Below are 23,567 nucleotides of genomic sequence, written 5' to 3'. Positions count from 1 at the left end.
TACGCCCACAAGGGTATATGCTTGAGACTCGAGTTCATCTAAGTCAACCCCGCCAGCTAGCCAAGCTCTGCCTTAATACCTTATGGGGACAATTTGCACAGCGTACCAACTTGTCAAACACGACCTTCATCGCAGATCCAGATGAACAGTTTAAATATCTTTTTGCACTGAGTTACAAGGTGTCCAGCTGCAAGTTTATCAATGACAAAACTTCCGCACTGCGATGGAAATACGCAAAAGAGTACCCAACAACTTGTAACAATATAAACATTTTCATATCCTGCTTCACAACCGCTCATGCTCTTTTAGAGCTTTACAATCTGATGGATAAACTTCAGGAACGGTGTCTGTATCACGATTGACTCTGTTATTTGTTTTTTTTAGCAAATTAGGGGATGTAGATCCCCAACTCAGTGATTATCTAGGCAATATGAACAGCGAGCTAGAAAATGATGAGTACATAGTCCAGTTCAGGTCATTTGGGCACAAGACCAATTCATACAGAATTCCAAGACTGCAATATGTATGAAAGTCCAAGGCATCACATTAAATGTAAACAACCGTGTTAAAATCGATATTGACAGTCTAAAGGATCTGTTGAATGAATTCTCTACCTCTAGCTACCATGAAAATGATAAAACAATTGTTGTAAAACAACCTAGCACATTCTGGTTCTATAATAGTGGGAAATTATAACCTTGCACATAATGTATTATGAAAAGGGTCCTGTCTGGGGACTACAAATCCCTACCATACGCTTACTGAAGGAGCATTAGAGTCTGGTAAACCCAACTATGGACACCAGGTTGCAGCACCCGTTCTCCTGCTTATTAGCAGGCCCCTCAAATTGCTGTAAAAGCTATATTAGAAAGAAACTATTAGAAAATGTTGCCAGTGTTTAAACCAAAACCCCTAACAATATTGTTTGCTTTTATTCGTACTGACAAAATCTTTATACAGAACTATACCTATGGTTTCCACACATCAAATGTATAGAATGTATACCGAATAATCTCAACAATGATACATTGTTAAGTATAGGCCTTGTAAACATGGTGATTGTCAACTACCTTATGAGCAAAGGTGAGGATCACCCAGCGATAGAGAAAGCTTTTACTTATTATTCACACCATCGCAATCTAAGCATATGTTACATCAGGTAGAACTTGTTTTAGAAAGGTAAGAGCAGTCATTCTATAGCTCTTAACGCCTCGTACCTGTTTTTTTACACTTCTAGACAAACAACAGATATCCATTATAGGTAAACAGATGTACCCTGTTAACACCCACTTTTTCTTGTAAGCCTTTAACAACGATACATAGAAACTGCAAAGTTAATTACTGGTAGACTTCAAATCCAATACTCTAGAAGACTACAGACTACATGCTGGTATTTTCTAACCAGATCTCTCAGTCTCTTACACATATAAAACCAAACCTAAGCTCAAAACCTTTAAACAGAATTGTTAAAGAGTATCCTGTAGCATTTATATTCTAGACCTTCTAATACCCGGTATTGAACATGTTGGCGCGTCTACACCGGAATCTAGCCCGCCTAAAAATGCTAATCACAGCTAGCCCCCAGCAAAGAAAGACCATCCTGAGTGCGGCTTCGGAGGATTTAGTGGCTGCATTTTAAAAAGTCGCTCTAAACACTAAAAGGTAATGCCCCTATATCAGAGCACCAGTTCCTTGTTTTGAAGAAGAAGTGGCACCTTATCAAGAAGCTCAGTAATAAAAGGGCATCCCTCATGTCTAAGGAAGAAACTGGTACAGCAGTCAGGAGGTTTTATGGGTTCTTTGTTGGGCATAGCTACACTGCTAATTATCAGCCTCCTAACCGGGAACCGATGGATTATGCCCAAAAGATGTACTTGGTACCATTGCAGCAGCTGGAACAGTTTGGGAAGTCTATGGACTCTACCTGGGACATCCAGAAAAATGAGACGCAGCACCTGGATGGCCAGAATAAAGACATTTTGAACCGTACTGATTACAAACCTTACCACAAAGCAGGTGTTTACTCCAGCACTCTTCAAAACTTTTAAAAATATTACAGGCATTGGAATTCTGAAAACAACAGGTTGGCTTACATGCCCCTGACACTGAACTGCCTCCGCCAGCCCCTTCAATGCCTCAAGAACCACCACCATCCTCAGACATCATTGTTGAAGAACTATTATAAAATATTAGTCAAAGGTACAGAGGGGCCATGCAAATGTTGCTAAGTAAAATGTCAGCTTCTAAAGGCCTGTCCTCATGGAATGAGAGAGGCGAATTCCTCTACAAAGGTCAACCAGTTGTTGGATCCCACATGTATGACTAGCGAAAGGTCTTACGCACCCCCAAAACACTATCGCTCCAGGAAGCGCCCAGAGATTGTGAACAGTTTTTGAAAGCCTCTGCGGAAGTCAACATTCCTTCGTTGATCGTCAGAAAAGCTGAACACAGTCAGCTGTTTGAAAGTTTGAAAGATCCAACTAACGGCCACTATGTACTCCAACACATGTTGTTTTTAACCCCCTCCCTAAGATACCAGCATCCCCTTTTCTCCCAGCTATCCCCCTTTTGGTGCCCGAGGCACTGCCTCTGGAACCTAAAAAAAAGACATTGTCTATGGTTAAATGTGTGATGTTTTATTCTGACTTTCGAACCTATGTATGTATGTGCCTGTGTTTGTGTGTATAGTTTTGTCATAGTTGACATTTTGACATTTTTCTTCTTTTATTTCTTTACTAGGTTTATCAGTGTTTTGTAAATAAATCCTTAAACATTTTAAAGTGTTTCTGTCATCTTTTAAAAACATTTTAAATGTGTGTACTTGCATTAGAATAAAGATATTGAGTCGGCATTCAGGTTATCACTTTTTTTGTTTTTGATAGTCATCATTACGCATAAGAGGTGTTGACAAACTGCGTATTCTGTTTTAATAGCGCTTGATGTAGAGCTGGAGTTTTATTTCACACATTTCATAATAATACTGTCATTGTTAACTAGGTCGTCGAATATAGATAAAAACAAAATCGAAACATCATACCCTCAAATATTTTACTAATAAAATATATACAATGCTCCCTGCATGTGACAGCAAGAGAACCCTGTACCTGTATTTTGTTATACCCCACCCTCGCAGCAGCTTATTTAACATACTTGAATATAGGTTTTGTATAGATGCAATGCTCGGGAAATGTCGCTGCACTGTCAAACACTATACCCTTGTCTTTATCTAAAAACAGGAATGCCCAGTGAGTTCCTTCCATGTAAGGGAGATCTGTGTTAAAGACGAGCGTGCAGGGTCTTTCTGACTCTATTTCACCAGGTAGAGTGTCGCATGGAAAAACACGTAAAAGGCATTTCTTAGCATATTTATGATGGCTTAAGAAATCCCGAATTTGAACCGTGTCCATTTTCAATATTTTAAAGATAGTCAAACAAAATCTGCCGGGCATGGTTGATCCTAATGACATTGTTGAATACAGATAATACAACCATGTTCACATTCATAGCCAAAGACTGACTAAAACATATATCTGCTTTTAGATTTCCATTGTTGATCAAGCTGTAGTGGTCGCCGTCTTCCATGTCAGTGGTCTGATTGAAAGCGAACAACGTGTAGCCCGTTCCATATTCTTCTCTTGACACGACGACTACCGAGTCACGCAGGCGCTTCCCGGTTATCAAACCCAGATATTCACTGATAAAATTAGCATCTCCAAAGCTGACTGTGTCCGACTTTGCAGGAATCGCAGCCCCCTCATGGAACAGCACTGAATAGTTGATGTCTTAGTGTTTGAAGTTGAAAGGGGTTGAGGTATGGAGATCGCTAATAGCTGTAGTGTCGGCAAAAGCTATGATAATAAGGTCCAGTAGTTACCCCAAAAATTCATTTTGCTGCTGCCTTAATCTGGTACTGGCTGGGATGCAGAATATCTTCAGAGCTACTCTTTCAACGTAGTACTTGGAGTTCAGTAGCTGTAAGGTTTCGGCATGAGCCAGGCTGATGTTTAAGGACACTTTCACTCTCTTTACAAACAAACTAGTGGACAGTATGACCAGTTTATACTGTTACGCATCCCCAATGATGAGACAGAATGAGTCCTTGTTGCAGTTAAGTTTGATCTTAATATCGATATTGTTGAAAAGCAGTTTATCTTGGAAGAAAAGTTCTGAATTATTATTATTATTATGGAAATTTCTATTGCGCGACTAAAACCCGAAGGTATCAAGGCGCCTACCAAAAACAGATCAGAAAAGGCAGAACACAACTACAGGTATGCGCCCACAAAGAGACGGGTCTTCAGGGCGTTTCTAAATAGCTGCAGGGTGGGAAGGGACCTCAATTCCAAAGGGAGAGCATTCCACCACTTGGGTTCCAAATTGGAGAAGGCTTTGCGACCCCATCTGGTTCTCCGGATACGAGGGACAGATAGAAGGAGTCTGTTAGAGGAACGTAAGTTCCTACAAGGGCTGTAGCGGGACAAAATGGATCCAATTCCGGTAGGGCTACTTTTTGCCAAGGCCTTATAGATCATACACATGGTCTTAAAAAGAATACGATCCTCTATGGGAAGCCAATGAAGCAGCTTTCTGGCAGCAGTATCCGAAGTGCGCCGGGGTAAGTCCAGCACAAACCTAGCCGCTGCATTCTGGACTACCTGCAAGCGCTGTAGCAGACTTTTATTCAGTCCCGCATACAGCGCATTGCAGTAGTCCAGTCGAGAACCAACAAGGGCAACAGCGAGTTGTTTCCTTGCCTGCTGCAAAAGATAATGCCTGATCTTCCTCAGTATGCGAATGATGCCCCAACAGGTAGAGATAGTCCTATTAACCTGTTGGCACATACTGAGAATAGGATCAATCATGACCCCAAGATTTTTGGCAGAAGAAGCAGGGACAGGACAGGCTCCCAATGAGTCTGGCCACCACTCAGCTGACCATACCTCCTCCTTTCCTCCAAACACCATCACCTCAGTCTTCTCCCCATTCAGTTTCAACGAGTTGTAAATCATCCATTGACCGACTGCCTCCATACAAGATCTAAAATTGGAGGCAGTCGAAGTAACTGACTGGGAGAGAGAGACGAGGATCTGCGTGTCATCCGCATAGGAGACTACCTCCATCCCAAAAGATCTAATCAGTCTGGCAAGTGGGGTCACTTATATGTTAAACAGGGTCGGGCTTAGCGCCGACCCCTGAGGAACCCCACATTGCACAGACAGGGATGGAGATAGGAATTTACCCAGCTTCACTCTTTGCTCTCGTTGATCGAGGAAAGAGGTGAGTAGCCCCAAAGCCGCCCCTGGACCCTGATCTCCCTCAGGCGAGATGTTAGAACTGAGGGAGAAAGGGAGTCGAAGGCAGCAGTGAGATCTAAAAGGATCAGGAGGGAGGCCTGTCCCCCATCCACACGCGTGCGGATATTATCCAGCACTATGGTGAGGGCAGACTCGGTGCTATGTTCCCTCCTGAATCCATGCTGGGAAAGATCCAGACAGCCCTCGCTTTCCACGAAGGCAGCGAGATGTTTATTCAGGTGTGTTTCTAACATCTTCGCGGGGGCTGGGAGCAGTGAGATGGGGCGAAAGTTCTTTAGTACCCCAGGGTCAAGAGAAGGTTTCTTGAGTAAAGGTTTTACTATTGCATTTTTCCACTGCTGGGGAAAGATGCCATCCCTCATGGCCTTGTTCATAATATCAACAAGGGGAGGCAGGAGGGATTCTCTACACTGCTTAAGGATCTTGAGCGGGCAAACATCTAAATGGGAGCCAGATTTGGTTTTATTGAGGAGGATCTCTACATCCTGTAGAGAGAGAGGAGGGAAAGAATCCAGACATCCCAACGGGAGCTTCTCCGAGAGAACAGGATCCGGAGTAGCTGGAACAAGGGGCTCGGTAGTAGAAAGTTTCTGTAACTCCAAGGCGGTATAAATGTCCGAGATCTTAGTCTGGAAAAAGGAAGCTATGTTATCACAGAGCTCCTGTGACGCAATGACTGGATCGGGGATCTGAAGGGTGGTGAGAGAATCCACTATCCTAAAGAGCTCTTTAGGAGAGGAAAGTGAGGTGGTGAGGGCCGTAAAGTATTCTTGTTTTATCCTTATTACTTCCAGCTTATAATTCCTTATCAGGATCTTATGGGCTTCCTTGTCCCTTAAGTCCCAGCTGGAATGCATACGCCCAAGGAAGTCAAACTGTCTACTGCAGGCGGCGAAGCTTGCTCTTTTTACAAAAACTTGATTGTCCCCGTCCAGCTCCTTGTCTTCAAAATGCACATACGTATCCTTGTAGAAGAGTCCTGTTGAAAGCTGTGTGTCCAGGGCGTTGTGGCTGTAATTTAGAATACTCTACATGTAGGCCTTGTAGGCATACATGTTATCACTTTGGTTGACAAGTCGATTGCCGAGGGTAATGCCCACCTGATTAAACATGGTCACGATGGGGTAAGCGATTCTCGCCTTATGGCTCTTCTTTTGTAAGCGCTTTTTGAAGAGCACCACCTTTTGGGGTAGGCGTATTTTAGAAGCACCAGTTGAATACTTTTAGCCTTTGTTTTATATATATATGTATTTATCTATGGTTTAGAAACCATACAATGCTTTTACAGTATTATTTTATAATACTCTTCTCGCTGTACGCATTATACTTTGCAGCCTGCATTACGATTGTAGCAGTTCACTTTACTTGCATGAGAAAGAAGACTGTTCAATAAATCCTTTTATTGAAAACACCTGTCTCTCTATTTCTATGCTCCTCTGATGAAACGAAGCATGCACGATTGACTGAGTAAAATATCTATCTATTGTTTCCACCACTCTGAAGATACGTTTATTCTTGGGGAAACAAAGTTGTCATGTTTATGCGGCTGTCAGAAACTAATCCCTTCTTGTATATTCAAGAAAATTTCTAGTGACCTCTGAGCTAGCTGGCACTCACAATTAAGTTTAGTATATCCAATAGAAACCTAGTCGACATAAGTCCTACGTCAAATCTATAGGATATATTATTCCAATGCGCAGAGCCTATTAGGAATATAGGAACTACACTACAATTCATTGGACCTCATTTACAATACTTTGATGCATCGCAGAGATAAAATATACGGTGCATTCCTCTCCTTTTTCCCTGCGCTGGTGCATGATGGCACCGACGCAGACACCCCAGCGCCATAGTGCAAGTGTGTCTGAGTTGTAGGGGTGGTTGCTTTTGAGCAGCTTTTGAGCAGGAAGGGAGACCTTCTTGCACAAACAATCACCAGAGGTGTTTTCCTCCTTCTATGTGTGATGTAGAATTCAGCAAATGTGGTAAAAGGAAAAACCAGGAGAAATAAATGTTTTTTTTTCCTGGTTACACCTCCCTTCCGCCTCCGGTATCTGATGCATTCCCAGATTTTCAAAAACTTGCAAATCTGGGATTGCATCAGGTTCCATGAATGTTGCATGGGAAGACCCACAGCAACACCCATGGAACACCCTTTTCACGCAGAGTAATGAGTCAAAGGGCCATGAAAAGCCACGCAGGGTCGCTTTACGTGGCCTTGTAAATATGGGCAGGCACACAGCGCCGCCGGTGCGTCCAAAAAAGTGACGCACTGGTGGCACAATGTAAATAAGCCCCTTTGTTTGTAAATCAATCCATGTGTTTGGCATTAATGTTAAGGGCATGAAGACAGGGCCCGTTTTAACACCATAGTGCAGATAATTGACTTTACTGTAAGCACATAATTCGGGTTTTCCATCTGATTCGGATATGTAGATCAATTTCGCAAGAGAACAAGAACCCTACTCATCTTTTGAATCAACTTCACAGGGACCACATATAGCAGCTCAACTTCTAAAGGGGCCAGCAATCTGCAGCCAGGGCATGAGGTGTCCCAATGAGAGAGGCTAGTATGACGCTGGGTCTCAGCACAAAATATATTATACTTGAATAGCATTCTCACACTTAACATTACCAAGGGCAAGATACCAAATCACACGTGCTTGCATCCACTCCTAAGTGTGAAGAAAGGGAAAGGTGGGAGTGATGAACTGCATCATGCATGGATGAAGACTCCGACTCCAGAACGTGATGCTAATAGCATCACTGGCCTACAGTGGATACCACCATAGACCACAATGGCAATGAAGGGCTTTAAAATGGTAAGCACTGGACTGTGCGTCACAGTGCAGAAAGTTGATTCACTCCCTGGCTTCCGTCTCCTCCTTCAGAGTGAGGCGGGGTAGGCAGCCTAGGACAGACAGCCCAGACTTAAATACATCAATTTGTTTAGAGATGTGATAGTATTTCTTAATAAATCGATCTATTTAATATTTTTTATGTAAATGTGTTGGAATTTCCGAGGGGCGCGATCCCAGAGCCCTATCGAGAATCCCCCTATTATTACTACAGCCAAATATGTCACAAGACTGTAATGAATATACTCCAGCTCAGCCTTGGAGTACGTCCAGCACCAGATCTCACCACTCACCACTCACAGGTTACTGCAGCACACACTGCCATAGAACATAATGGAAGCAGGGAGTTAAAATAACACCCCATAGGAAGTATTGTTAACTAAACAAAGCTGGCTCCGAAGTCTCTGGCACCTCCTCGCTCATGAAAAGGTGGCATACCAACTAAGAGGAGACGCAACCCGTTAACAAAATGTGGAGATCAGGGTTACATTATCTAAATGAGGATAGTAGAGGCGTCTACTGTCCTACAAGATTACGAGCTCTGGGCTTATTTGACATTGGCCACCTAGGCGCTAGTTCAGAGGGCAATACGCCTAAAAAGGAAGAGGGGTGGAATATGGTCTAACGGAACTCATGCCCTCAATGACTGTCACGGGGGGTGAAGGGAAGGGCAAGAGGGCGGAGGGTCAGGTTGGGAAGGTGTTAGTTGTGTATAAGTTAAAACAGGAAAGCCCGATTGACGTTCTGTACTTATGTTTCAAAACACGATAATAAAATATTGAAATCTTAAATATATTTACATTTAGGGCATAGAAAGATAATGAAATTTACTAAACATAACATGTTTTTGTGATAAACTACGTCACAAGTAGTCAGGACAGCACTTTACAACGAAACCGGTCCACTGTCAGAACGCAAAGTGATCGTTCTAATTTAAGACAGCTAATGGTGTTTTGGTTGGAAGTGTGACTTTGGGTTGATAAGTACCTTTCCAGCCGCCCTTCCGTTGGGGATGGGACAAACTCCTCCTGCTTGATCCTGGGTGAGAAAAAAAGAACAGGAGATGTCTGACTGGCGTATTTGCAGCTCGTCACTTCCTTTATACATAGATCCAATACAGCTGGTCACATTCCAGTGCTCAGTGCTTCATGCAGTATATCACCATAGCTCCAGGACACAACTCATTGAACAATGATCTGGCACATAATTGAATTACATTTTAAGTAATTACTCTTGCTTGCAATCTGAATTTCTGTTGTTGTATCACCATTTCAGATCTCTAGATGGCAGTAGGGCTGTGCAACTATTAAAAAAACAAAATATGGAATGTGCCAGGCTCTGCTGGTGAGGATGTGCTGCCTGGGCACACTATGCAAGCACTGGAATATTTTACTGGTGTCCTTTTCCGAACTTACAAGGGGCATTTAGGTTGTCCAAGGGACAGCGTGGTCCCTAGCAGGGCAGCGGGTATTGTCTACTGAGCTTTGACAGCCTTGGGTGAGCACAGTCCTGGTCTTATCAGTAAGGTCGCAGCTTCTGGATAAATGGCCAAGTCTTACATCATTGATCTTCTCATTTGGGTTGGGCCTTACACCGCTTTAGCCTCTTAAAGTAAAGGATTACTTGAGAACAGCAGCAGATGCAGAATAATCATCAGCAGGGAGATCTTAAAAGCTGCAACAGAGTTGTGCTGAAACAGAGGGGTTCATGCACAGATTGCATTTGAAGTATGTGAGTAATACCACAGTAGTATTACTCAGGTACTAGAAAATGCAATTCACTAACCTGCTCGTGGACACCTCAGCCTACGCCACAACTATCTTTTCTGTGCAGAGCTCTCCTGACACATATGTTTACGTTTTTGTAGTAAATGTGGGTGAGACAGGAATAGCTGCAAAATGGGAATTATTTGCACAAAAACTGGGAGCCAGCTGTACGAGAGGGAATCAGGAGGGGTTTAGAGAGGGATAGACAAATGCAAACATTGTTACTACAGCCAAAGACTTTGGAAAACCCTGCTCGCAGGCAGGTCGCTCCCCACGCTGCTGCACGGCTCTGCCTGCATTGTTTTTGCCTAATCTTGTATTTTTTCCGTGCGCCTAACTTGCTTTCTTGCCCAGACTTGTTTTTATTCCCCTGTGCCTAACTTGCTTTCTTGACCAGACTTGTTTTTATTTCTCTGTGCCTGTATTTGTTTTCAGTGCTCCTGCGGCCCCGCCCGTTTTTCCTGCCGCTGCGTCCCTGCGGCCCCGCCCACCTGCAATCCCATTTGCCGCCCCTCTACCGCCTCCCAGCTGCCCCTCCCTCCCACATCCCTTCATATGGAAGCCGCTGCGAGGCCGCGCTCAGCGGGGGCGCCGCTGGCGCACCTAAGGCAAGCCCGTCTGTGCCATCCAGAGCAAATCCCAAACCTGAAGATTCAGAGATGGTGCTTTTAGAGAGTGTCAGAAGGTACCGGCGAAGTGTAGAGAGATTTAACGCTACATAGTATTACAAAGAATTCAGATTTGTTAACTTAGAATGTATACACCCTTTTGATCATGGGTTTTTATCTATTCATCAGACCACACAAACGCTCGTAAAGTGGTTGCTACACGACGCGGGGCCAAATTATTTCTTTCAGCTCTGCCTCCACGGGCAGGGTAATGCCAGCCCCTTGTTCAATAGAGGGAAGCCCGGCAATGTGTTTGATGCTATGGAATTTTTCAAAAATCTCTCTAAAACATTTACAAAGTAAAGCAGAAATAGCAGTATTTGGGACATTCAGGGTTTCCGTGGGGGCGTTTCTAGACCTTTATAGAGTATCTTCTACAGTAAAGTCATTGGAAAAAAACTGCGGTGGTTGCCCAGCTCTATCACTGGTGCAACCAATATATGACTGGCAGCTAGCATCACTGGGTTACTAATGGATCACAGCACCACTGAGATCACATCTACAACACATAGACAGCTCATCAGTGTGAAATGCATTGTAAAATGTGTCAAAGGGACGGCTGGATCAGTAGTCGCATTACAGAAGGTGAGAGGTCCTAGATGTAATATTTTCTGCTGCTCGCAAAACTGCTTGAGCAGACACACTGGGGTTATTCAGTGCATCCCTAAAACAGACAATGCAGGGGGGTGGCGCTACACAGCCACCGATCACGAATGCAAATGTATGAAATGCCCCTGGTGTAAGGCACCTTTTGCTCTAGGGACAGAACACATGTGTTACATGACTAAAGGCTGGCCTCAGACCAAAACAGAACACTACACAGTATTCAATATAGCGCGTACCTAAGAGACCAAAATGCACCAGCCTGACTATAGTTTTTGCGCACCATCTAACTTCCGATGAAAACTGGGAGTCTGAAGACCCTTCTTGCATGAACCAATTCCTTAGCGCATTCATGCAAGCAAAATTAAAAGGGTATACCCCATGACCCATAACTCAAAGCGTATGACTCATTCTTTATTTCGCAAATTATGATTCATAAAAAGATGCCTGCAGAACTTATCACCGAGGGTTCCAAACTGATGCTTCTAACGGTTGTACCTTTAGATGTGAGGTTCATAGATACTTTGAATTTTCTGCCCATGAAATTGAGCAAGTTTCCAATAGCCTTTGGTTTTCCAGGGAGTAAAGGTAATTTCCCCCACTTTTTTAACACCTGGGCAAATCAGAGTTATGAGGGTCCCATGCTTCCGCCCGACAGCTACGGTGTTGAGTATATGATGCCTACGGAGAAAGAGAGTTATCTACAGTGGTATAGTGAAAACCGCGAAAAGACATTTCATTTTAAAACCGAGTTGAAAGCTTACTGTCAGGCTTATGTAAAGATCTTGGGAAAAGCTTGCAATCTTTTCGGAGGCGTTGTTGTAGACATGACAAAACAAGAAAACATTCTGAAACCCACTACCGTCAAGATGATCAAATTTATAGAGTACATTGACCCTTTTCAATACGTTATGCTGGCTTTCATGCGCATGTCTACTAGCACATGTTTTTACAACCTGGATGCTTAGCTCTAGTACCTTCTTACCTTTATAACTGTAAAAAGAAATGATAGTCTACCTCCTCTACTCAACGGCTCATGTACATCTTTGACAAGGAAAACATCTTTATCCAACAAACCTTGCAGCATGGTGAATACTGTGTGGGCCCTAATTTCCTGGATGGGTATGCTGTAATAAACTGCGTACCAATGGCCTTTGAATACATTGGTTGCTTTTAAAACGGTTGTCCCCACTGCTACAAACCCCACAAGTTTAATAGGCTGTTGGGGACAAAATTTGAACACTTGCAGGCGTACTCTGTTAAAGGAGCAATATGTTAAAAACTGTGATTTTGTTCTGAGGTCAGTCTGGGAGCACAAATGGCTAGATATTTTAACATCATATTCTTTCATTGAGAGCAATGAGTTACCCGAACCTTAGTAGCCCTGCGGCGCTTTATTTGTAGGTCGTACACACATTATACAGTTGTATAGGGCCATGGGAGAGGGTGACAGAATACATTACTTCAGTTTCATATGTTTCTATCCATTTGTGAACAAGACGATGTTATACTCCTAAGGTCCCCCAAGCATTATATATAGGGACTTTGAATCCATAGAGAAATACTTTGGGTTAGTTAAATGTCACCGTACAGAGTTCAATGGTAAGCTAATGTTCCCCCTGTGTTGGACATGCTCTGAAAGTAAAGAGACTAGCGAGTGCAGACACATTGACGTGCACACGGTGCTCACCAGGACCTGGTGTAGCATTGAGGTACAGGCAGCCCTGGAGAAAGGATGTCAACTTGGAAAAATACATTGAATTTGGCACTTTGAGAGGACTACAGCTCAGTTAGTATACTAACTTATTTATCAGAGATAAGCAGGAGGCATTGGGTTTCCTGAATGGTGCATTAACGAGGCCTCAAAACAAAAGTACATCATTGATTACTAATGGCTAGAGACTGAGTGGTCGACCTCGAAACTGGGGAACTGGGATCGAGTCTCGGCAGAGAGGTTCAACATCCTGTGATTCTGGGCAAATCATTTAATCTCACCATGCCTAACAAAAAGGAATTTATCCATCTGTAACGCAAATGGCGCTCATGTAAAGCGTGCTGTTACCTTCAGGTTTAGTTCTCGCTACACAAAACTCCGCCAAAAAAGAAAATTACTACGCCCACAAGGGTATATGCTTGAGACTCGAGTTCATCTAAGTCAACCCCGCCAGCTAGCCAAGCTCTGCCTTAATACCTTATGGGGACAATTTGCACAGCGTACCAACTTGTCAAACACGACCTTCATCGCAGATCCTGATGAACAGTTTAAATATCTTTTTGCACTGAGTTACAAGGTGTCCAGCTGCAAGTTTATCAATGACAAAATTCCGCAGTGCGATGGAAATACGCAAAAGAGTACCCAACAACTTGTAACAATATAAACATTTTCATATCCTGCTTCACAACCACTCATGCTCTTTTAGAGCTTTACAATCTGATGGATAAACTTCAGGAACGGTGTCTGTATCACGATTGACTCTATTATTTGTTTTTTTTAGCAAATTAGGGGATGTAGATCCCCAACTCAGTGATTATCTACGCAATATGAACAGCGAGCTAGAAAATGATGAGTACATAGTCCAGTTCAGGTCATTTGGGCCCAAGACCTATTCATACAGAATTCCAAGACTGCAATATGTATGAAAGTCCAAGGCATCACATTAAATGTAAACAACCGTGTTAAAATCGATATTGACAGTCTAAAGGATCTGTTGAATGAATTCTCTACCTCTAGCTACCATGAAAATGATAAAACAATTGTTGTAAAACAACCTAGCATATTCTGGTTCTAAAGATAGTGGGAAATTATAACCATTGCATATAACCTTGCAGATAATGTTTGAAAAAAGGGTCCTGTCTGGGGACTACAAATCCCTACCATACGCTTACTGAAGGAGCATTAGAGTCTCGTAAACCCAACTATGGACACCAGGTTGCAGCACCCGTTCTCCTGCTTATTAGCAGGCCCCTCAAATTGCTGTAAAAGCTATATTAGAAAGAAACTATTAGAAAATGTTCCCAGTGTTTGATCCAAAACCCCTAACAATATTGTTTGCCTTTATTCGTACTGACAAAATCTTTATACAGAACTATCCCTAAGGTTTCCACACATCAAATGTATAGAATGTATACCGAATAATCTCAACAATGATACATTGTTAAGTATAAGCCTTGTAAACATGGTGATTGTCAACGACCTTATGAGCAAAGGTGAGGATCACCCTGCGATAGAGAAAGCTTTTACTTATTATTCACACCATCGCAATCTAAGCATATGTTACATCATGTAGAACTTGTTTTAGAAAGGTAAGAGCAGTCATTCTATAGCTCTTAACGCCTCGTACCTGTTTTTTTTAAACCCCTAGACAAACAACAGATATCCATTATAGGTAAACAGATGTACCCTGTTAACACCCACTTTTTCTTGTAAGCCTTTAACAACGATACATAGAAACTGCAAAGTTAATTACTGGTAGACTTCAAATCCAATACTCTAGAAGACTACAGACTGCATGCTGGTATTTTCTAACCAGGTCTCTCAGTCTCTTACACATATAAAACCAAACCTAAGCTCAAAGCCTTTAAACAGAATTGTTAAAGAGTCTCCTGTAGCATTTATATTCTAGACCTTCTAATACCCGTATTGAACATGTTGGCGCGTCTACACCGGAATCTAGCACTCCTAAAAATGCTAATCACAGCTAGCCCCCAGCAAAGAAAGACCATCCTGAGTGCGGCTTCGGAGGATTTAGTGGCTGCATTTTAAAAAGTCGCTCTAAACACTAAAAGGTAATGCCCCTATATCAGAGCACCAGTTCCTTGTTTTGAAGTAGAAGTGGCACCTTATCAAGAAGCTCAGTAATAAAAGGGCATCCCTCATGTCTAAGGAAGAAACTGGTACAGCAGTCAGGAGGTTTTATGGGTTCTTTGTTGGGCATGGCTACACTGCTAATTATCAGCCTCCTAACCGGGAACCGATGGATTATGCCCAAAAGATGTACTTGGTACCATTGCAGCAGCTGGAACAGTTTGGGAAGTCTATGGACTCTACCTGGGACATCCAGAAAAATGAGACGCAGCACCTGGATGGCCAGAATAAAGACATTTTGAACCGTACTGATTAAAAACCTTACCACAAAGCAGGTCTTTACTCCAGCACTCTTCAAAACTTTTAAAAATATTACAGGCATTGGAATTCTGAAAACAACAGGTTGGCTCACATGCCCCTGACACTGAACTGCCTCCGCCAGCCCCTTCAACGCCTCAAGAACCACCACCATCCTCAGACATCATTGTTGAAGAACTATTATAAAATATTAGTCAAAGGTACAGAGGGGCCATGCAAATGTTGCTAAGTAAAATGTCAGCTTTTAAAGGCCTGTCCTCATGGAATGAGAGAGGCGAATTCCTCTACAAAGGTCAACCAGTTGTTGGATCCCACATGTATGACTAGCGAAAGGTCTTACGCATCCCCAAAACACTATCGCTCCAGGAAGCGCCCAGAGATTGTGAACAGTTTTTGAAAGCCTCTGCGGAACTCAACATTCCTTCGTTGATCGTCAGAAATGCTGAACACAGTCAGCTGTTTGAAAGTTTGAAAGATCCAACTTACGGCCACTATGTACTCCAACACCTGTTGTTTTTAACCCCCTCCCTAAGATGCCAGCATCCCCTTTTCTCCCAGCTATCCCCCTTTTGGTGCCCGAGGCACTGCCTCTGGAACCTAAAAAAGAAGACATTGTCCATGGTTAAATGTGTGATGTTTTATTCTGACTTTCGAACCTATGTATGTGTGTGCTTGTGTTTGTGTGTATAGTTTTGCCATAGTTGACAATTTGACATTTTTCTTCATTTATTTCTTTACTAGGTTTATCAGTGTTTTGTAAATAAATCCTTAAACATTTTAAAGTGTTTCTGTCATCTTTTAAAAACATTTTAAATGTGTGTACTTGCATTAGAATAAAGATATTGAGTCGGCATTCAAGTTATAACTTTTTTTGTTTTTGATAGTCATCATTACGCATAAGAGGTGTTGACAAACTGCGTATTCTGTTTTAATAGCGCTTGATGTAGAGCTGGAGTTTTATTTCACACATTTCATAATAATACTGTCATTGTTAACTAGGTCGTTGAATATAGATAAAAACAAAATCGAAACATCATACCCTCAAATATTTTACTAATAAAATATATACAATGCTCCCTGCATGTGACAGCGAGAGAACCCTGTACCTGTATTTTGTTATACCCCACCCTCGCAGCAGCTTATTTAACATACTTGAATATAGGTTTTGTATAGATGCAATGCTCGGGAAATGTTGCTACACTGTCAAACACTGTACCCTTGTCTTTTTCTAAAAACAGGAATGCAATGAAAGGCATTTATTAGCATATTTATGATGGCTTAAGAAATCCCGAATTTGAACCGTGTCCATTTTCAATATTTTAAAGATAGTCAAACAAAATCTGCCGGGCATGGTTGATCTTAATGACATTGTTGAATACAGATAATACAACCATGTTCACATTCATAGCCAAAGACTGACTAAAACATATATCTGCTTTTAGATTTCCATTTTTGATCAAGCTGTAGTGGTCGCCGTCTTCCATGTCAGTGGTCTGATTGAAAGCGAACAACGTGTAGCCCGTTCCATATTCTTCTCTTGACACGACGACTACCGAGTCACGCAGGCGCTTCCCGGTTATCAAACCCAGATATTCACTGATAAAATTAGCATCTCCAAAGCTGACTGTGTCCGACTTTGCAGGAATCACAGCCCCCTCATGGAACAGCACTGAATAGTTGATGTCTTAGTGTTTGAAGTTGAAAGGGGTTGAGGTATGGAGATCGCTAATAGCTGTAGTGTCGGCAAAAGCTATGATAATAAGGTCCAGTAGTTACCCCAAAAATTCATTTTGCTGCTGCCATAATCTGGTACTGGCTGGGATGCAGAATATCTTCAGAGCTACTCTTTCAACGTAGTACTTGGAGTTCAGTAGCTGTAAGGTTTCGGCATGAGCCAGGCTGATGTTTATGGACACTTTCACTCTCTTTACAAACAAACTAGTGGACAGTATGACCAGTTTATACTGTTACGCATCCCCAATGATGAGACAGAATGAGTCCTTGTTGCAGTTAAGTTTGATCTTAAGATCGATATTGTTGAAAAGCAGTTTATCTTGGAAGAAAAGTTCTGAATGCATACGCCCGAGGAAGTCAAACTGTCTACTGCAGGCGGCGAAGCTTGCTCTTTTTACAAAAACGTGATTGTCCCCGTCCAGCTCCTTGTCTTCAAAATGCACAAACGTATCCTTGTAGAAGAGTCCTGTTGAAAGCTGTGTGTCCAGGGCGTTGTGGCTGTAATTTAGAATACTCTACATGTAGGCCTTGTAGGCATACATGTTATCACTTTGGTTGACAAGTTGATTGCCGAGGGTAATGCCCACCTGATTAAACATGGTCACGATGGGGTAAGCGATTCTCCCCTTATGGCTCTTCTTTTGTAAGCGCTTTTTTGAAGAGCACCACCTTTTTGTATAGGGAGCCTGTGGACCCTTACGCGTCGAAAACCCTCGCTTCATTTTAATATTTGTGTGTGACCTGTGCACAAGGCCCGCTCCTTCTTTGGGTTGTTTGTTTATGCATTTGGCAACCACAGAAGTCACAGATCCCACCAATTCCTGGGCAATGTTTGAGGCCACCGCTTTAACATGGAGTTTTCCTATTTCATAGTCTCTTCTCAAGAGAGACATAGCTCTTCGAAAAATACTACAGAAAAAAACCTCCAGGTTCCTCCCCATACATAACAGGGGCTACTTGAAAGAATGGTGCCCCTCCATATCCGGCCCGGTGTCTGTAATATTCCCTTTTGAGAGCGGGTCGCCATATGTTTTCATGATCACCATGATGAGTTCTTAATATCTGCTGTTGTGTCGCTGTCTTAAATGAAGCTTACAATAACTTTCTAGTATTGAAAGGTCACCGGCTCAGATTGAAGGTCGAAGATGATGACCGTCATAGTGTCAAAATGGTTTTTGGAAATTCCTACGTGTTCAGGTTTGATATGTTGAATATTAATCACTGTGCTATTTTTTCCCTTCACCTGGACCCATCCTCACAATGGTGAATAACTATCTTGATCCTCTGTGGCTCTACAATATCACTTTAGACGCAGAGTGTCTAGAACCCTTAGTCAATATCGGGGCACATGAGGTCCAATTCTACTTGGCTTTTTATATGCTGTACTGTTCCTAAAACTCCTCTTCATTTAGCATACAGCTAAACTCCGTACCGCGGTTTGGATCTTTAAGAAATACCTTCCATTGTTATCTGATACTAGCTGAATGTTTGAATAAGTTTCGATGCTGGGTATGGATTTGTTGATGGCTTCGACAAGCCCTGCAACGCTGGACTAATAGCCATGAGGAAAGCCAGCATAGATTTTCCAAGGGTCCTGATCACGCTTTATAGTAAATATGGCCTTGAGCATTCTAAATGTATTCCATGTTCTTGAGTATTGGATTTCAGTTAGGGCTACATCCTGCTCCCCTTTTAGGTCCACATGTTTAGCCAGTTTCACAGTATAATTAGAAATGTTACTGTCAAGAAACATGTCCTTCGAGGCATTGGGTGGCAAGGTAATATAAAATGATGTTGTCACTTTATTATCGCCTTCAGAGAGCCCCCGTACCAACACACCCTGCAGGGAGCTGGCCAGCACCCAACCGTTACTCTTCTCGGCCACCCCCTCCATTTGACAAAGGCCTCTCTGTTAGCCCCACTACCTTTCCATTTCAGAATCTTTACAACCCTGTACACCCTGTATGGATCATCTGGTACCTTTTGTAACTCTTCATTGTAAAGGCACCCAATGCAGTTTTGCAATTGTAGTCCTTTAAGCTTTAAATATATATACCTTCTTTAAGCTCCACACTCTTCACTATAAATATTTCATTACTAAAAGTCTGCTGGTAGCCCTTCATAAATATCACTTTTCACTTTACAACCCTAACATGATCACCTTCTTTTAAAAGAAGCTTCTTTACCTCGGCAGTGAAATGGCTCCTGTACACCATTCTCCACACCGCCAAAGAATTATCGGTTGTTACCTCTACGAGAGACTTTTTTTGCTTCTGTTATAAGCATCTATAAACCCCTGTAGAACGTTGACATAGAACCAGGTGTTGTAGGCCGTGAAATATCTCCACATCTAACATTTCAAAGTTTTGTCTATAACAGCAGCTTTTACCTTGTGTGCATTACAAAATGATGAACAGTGTGCTGTTTTAATAACTTCTAAAACAAATGTTTAGGGGCTCCTTATATGTATTCTAAGCATAATAAAATGGGGTCTACTCCTCTATATCACATAATGGTCACCTGATCTCCAGGGGCTCTGGTTCATTGAGGGATGCCACATAGCCCTAACCACGTAGTAGAACCATGAGCACGTGACTAACACATGACCAGGGTGATGTCACAACACATGGAAGAAGAGGTGTGGCGCAGCGGGCCAGGGTGCCTGACTTCGGACCATGGGGTTCAAGGTTCGATCGCAGGCGGCAGGTTAGCCCAGCACCATGTGATCCTGGGCAATAGCTTGCTTTATCATCCCGATGGCCCCCAGCGCCGGGACACCTCTCCGGAGGTAGCTGGGCACTTTACAGATACTGGTATTAACATTTTATTAACACGTGGCCCAACAAGGTCAGGTGACTCCCCAAAAAGTCACATCACTGGCCCCCAGAGGCCTGGAAGTCCCAGTAATGGAAGTGAAGTCACTACTGGGGTAGGACAACTGTCATTTTTACTTGGTGTGGAAGGTATCCCTCCTTACTACTAACACCTAGCACAACTCAAAGTATGGACTATGAAAGAGAAATAAGATGCACAAGAAAAATCCAGAAACACAACATGCAAGATTAAGTAAAACACGTGAAATAAGAGAGGAACTAAATCGCTGATATGCTTTTACGTTTATAATATTCTGTTGTATGGCGTTTTAGAATCTGAGCGAAATTTACCTATTCATGCCCTTATTTAGGTACAATTCACATTGCCCTAATATAGGCAGAGTAATCATACCCATATTTAGACATAGCCCATGCAGTCCAAATACAGGCATGGTGTGAGAAGTTGGCCTGATGTGCAGTGTTCACTATTCTAGTGATCACTATATATCAGTCCAAACAACCCTTATTGATGATTGGTTGTAAGTCAACCTTATAGACCAGCTATCCTAGTAGCATGGATACGAGCAGTCTAAGGCTAAGACTCTAGAGGGCGTGTTAAGCCAGCTGTTTTACCATCACATTACCCCTTGAACACCCAGTGAAAGGACACCACACAAGTGTTATGAAAATAAACAATGTATTTATTAGAATCACAACAACCCTGTACTCTTTATGAGGACAGGGTGCTAAGCACACAACAAAACTCTTATGAAAATACTTAAGTTAGCACGTTATACACAAATGCCCGAGGGGCACGAAAAACCATATACTCTAAAAGTGGAATGTGAAATTACTAGCAGGTAAGTACAGTACTAATAGGCTTTGGAATCGCTAGGACTTGACTAGGGAATCGTTACGACAGTGGATCCTGACCCTAGGATAGTGAGGCTATGCTGGGACACCGAGGTGCCGAAGTTACCTAGCCCAGGGGCTGCAGCTGCATAGGTCTGAAAAGACGTCGGGAATCTCGTTGCCGGACCAGGAGCCTGGAAGAAGGAAGTTGCTGGCAGGCGACCAGTGAAGAAAAGTTCGATGGATCCAAGCCTGGATCAAGGAAGAAGAAAACCTGAAAGCAGAGGGGACCAAGTTCTTGAATCACTAGCCAGTGATTAAGTGGGTACCAGGATGGCACCGGGCGAAGTCACCGCAGTCAGGTGAGTGGGCGCTGCTGGGCTCTGCAGTCTCTCGGACCATGAGGCGTTGTCGGCGACCAGGATGGAGGTGCGAGCTGTCCCACGAAGGTTCTTGCTGTCGACGTCGCTGGACCCAGGATTGGGCAACAAGCCTTGGCAAATGCAAGGCCCACGCGGTGGACCTAAAATGGCGTCTTAGCCGGACCAGGAGGGTCCAGGGTACTTCTCCGATGGAGGGAAGCAAGGGCCAGTCTGGAGCAACCAGACCAGCAGCAGTGTTGTCGTCGGGCGTCGTTCAGAAGGCCACAAGCCAGCGGGCTAGTAGCCAAACAACGCGGTGAGCAGCAAAAAGCAGAAGGGCCCCACGCAGATCGTGGAGATGCTGGGAGGCTGCACTTCGGTGCTGGAGCTGCTCAGGGTCGGGGCTTCTCGGACCCCAAAGCACTCACCAGGAAATTACTCGGCGGGCTTGCTGTGCAGAAGTCGTGCAGTCTTGAAGATGGCCGGTCCCTCGAGGTCTCGTCACAGCCACGAATCTCAGCGTGACTGATGATGTAGGTAGAGGTCAGAGGTGCCAGGGAAGCCGGTTCTCGTCGAGCTGGGCAGTCTTGATCCGGAGGAGAGACTTGCAGCAGACCGCAGTGTTCTTAAGATGGTGCCTGCGGATGCAGGGTGACTACTCCTTAGTCACAAGGGAGAAATCTTAGGAAGAAGTCTTGAGTTCCTTTCGTGGAAAGTAGTTTCAGGATTCAAAGATGATCTGATTTGGAAGGGGGCCAGTTCCTACCTTTATCCTGTAAAAAGGGGCTGGCACGCAACTAAGTCCTGCCCTAGGGGTGGAACTAGGAGGGGGGTGGTTACACCCACTTCCTTGGCGGGCTTTTCCCCAGCACAGGGTCTGGAGTGACCCTGGAACTGGCACCGCCCCTGGCAGGAAACCCTTTGTCCTTATCTCCTGCTCTGGGAGGACTCCCAGCAGCAGGAGGGCAGACTTGTGTCTCGGTGGCAGCATCCATTTTGTGGAGCTGAGGCTCTGTTTGACTTTAACCGGGGTTAGGGGTTACATACATGTCGTGTCCCTCTAGAAGGGTGGAATGCTAACCCCGTCGCCAGAATTGGCGAGGGGTTAGTATTCCAATTCGTATGACACCTTACTCGACATGTTTTGATAAAGCGATACCAGAGTTGGCATATAACCGCGAGGATTATAATGCACTTAAGAGTATATGGTATGCGATATCATGGAAACGGCTAAGGGATGGATCCCGAAAGCCGCAGACAGGCTCAGCTCATGCCAGAGCACCATCTCACACGATTCCAAGCACTCTGCCTTCAGGATTGTTAAGGCCTGCCATAGGAGTGACTGATAGGAGATCTGTGTGTCCATTTTAGGGTTAGATATAGGTATACTATATCTAAAGCAAAGGGTGAGTACACCACCTTGCCCCAGCTGTCGTGCAGCCAGTTGTGTCAGTTTAGTTAGTCAGCCCAGGGGTGGCATAATACATGCTTCAGCCCCTGGGAGACTTCTGGGTACACCTCAGCCCTGGGTACAGGGACTTGGAGAGGGCCCAGTGCCAATTCAGTACCTGAGTACAATTTGGATAGAGAGAACAGCTAGGCTGTGGGTCTGATTAGCAGGCCCACAGCCAGGGAAAGTCGTAAACCAGTGCAGCAAAAAGCAAAAATCTGGGTGATCATAGGATTGCAGACCCTACTCTCCTACATGACCCCCCCCAAACTTTGGGACAATAAACTAACCTTGACCAGGTGAGTCTTCTTGCTCTAAGTGGAAATACCTGGAGAGCCCATCAGCATTGCTGTGATCAGTACCAGGTCTATGCTCCACTGTAAAATCCATCCCCTGTAGGGAAATGGACCACCTAAGCAGTTTGGGGTTTTCACCCTTCATCTGATTTAGCCACAAGAGGGGCTTATGGTCTGTCTGAATGGTGAAGTGAGTGCCAAACAAGTAGGCCCTCAGCTTCTTCAGGGCCCAGACCACAGCAAAGGCCTCCCTCTCAATAGCTGACCAATTTTTCTCTCTGGGTGTCAACCTTCTACTAATGAAAGCAATAGGCTGATCATTACCATCAAAATTCAGTTGAGACAGAACAGCCCCCACACCCAACTCAGAAGCATCTGTTTGGACAATGAATGGCTTGGAGTAATCTGGACTCTTTAGGATAGGTGCTGTGCACATGGCCTGCTTTAGGTCATTGAATGCTTTCTGACAGCTTGCTGTCCACTGAACTTTCTTTGGCATCTTTTTGCTTGTCAGGTCATTAAGAGGGGTCACTATGGACCCATAATTTCTGACAAACTTCCTATAGTACCCAGTCAGGCCCAAGAAAGCTCGAACCTGAGTCTGGGTGATTGGAGGAGTCCAGTCCTTGATGGCCTGTATCTTACTCTCCAGTGGCTGAACCTGGCCTCCACCTACAAGGTGGCCCAGGTATACAACCTGTGTCTGCCCTATCTGGCACTTTGTGGC

Source organism: Lissotriton helveticus, chromosome 2_1, assembly GCF_964261635.1.
Source record: "Lissotriton helveticus chromosome 2_1, aLisHel1.1, whole genome shotgun sequence".
Lineage (NCBI taxonomy): Eukaryota > Metazoa > Chordata > Amphibia > Caudata > Salamandridae > Lissotriton > Lissotriton helveticus.
Note: the sequence above shows the minus strand (reverse complement) of the source record.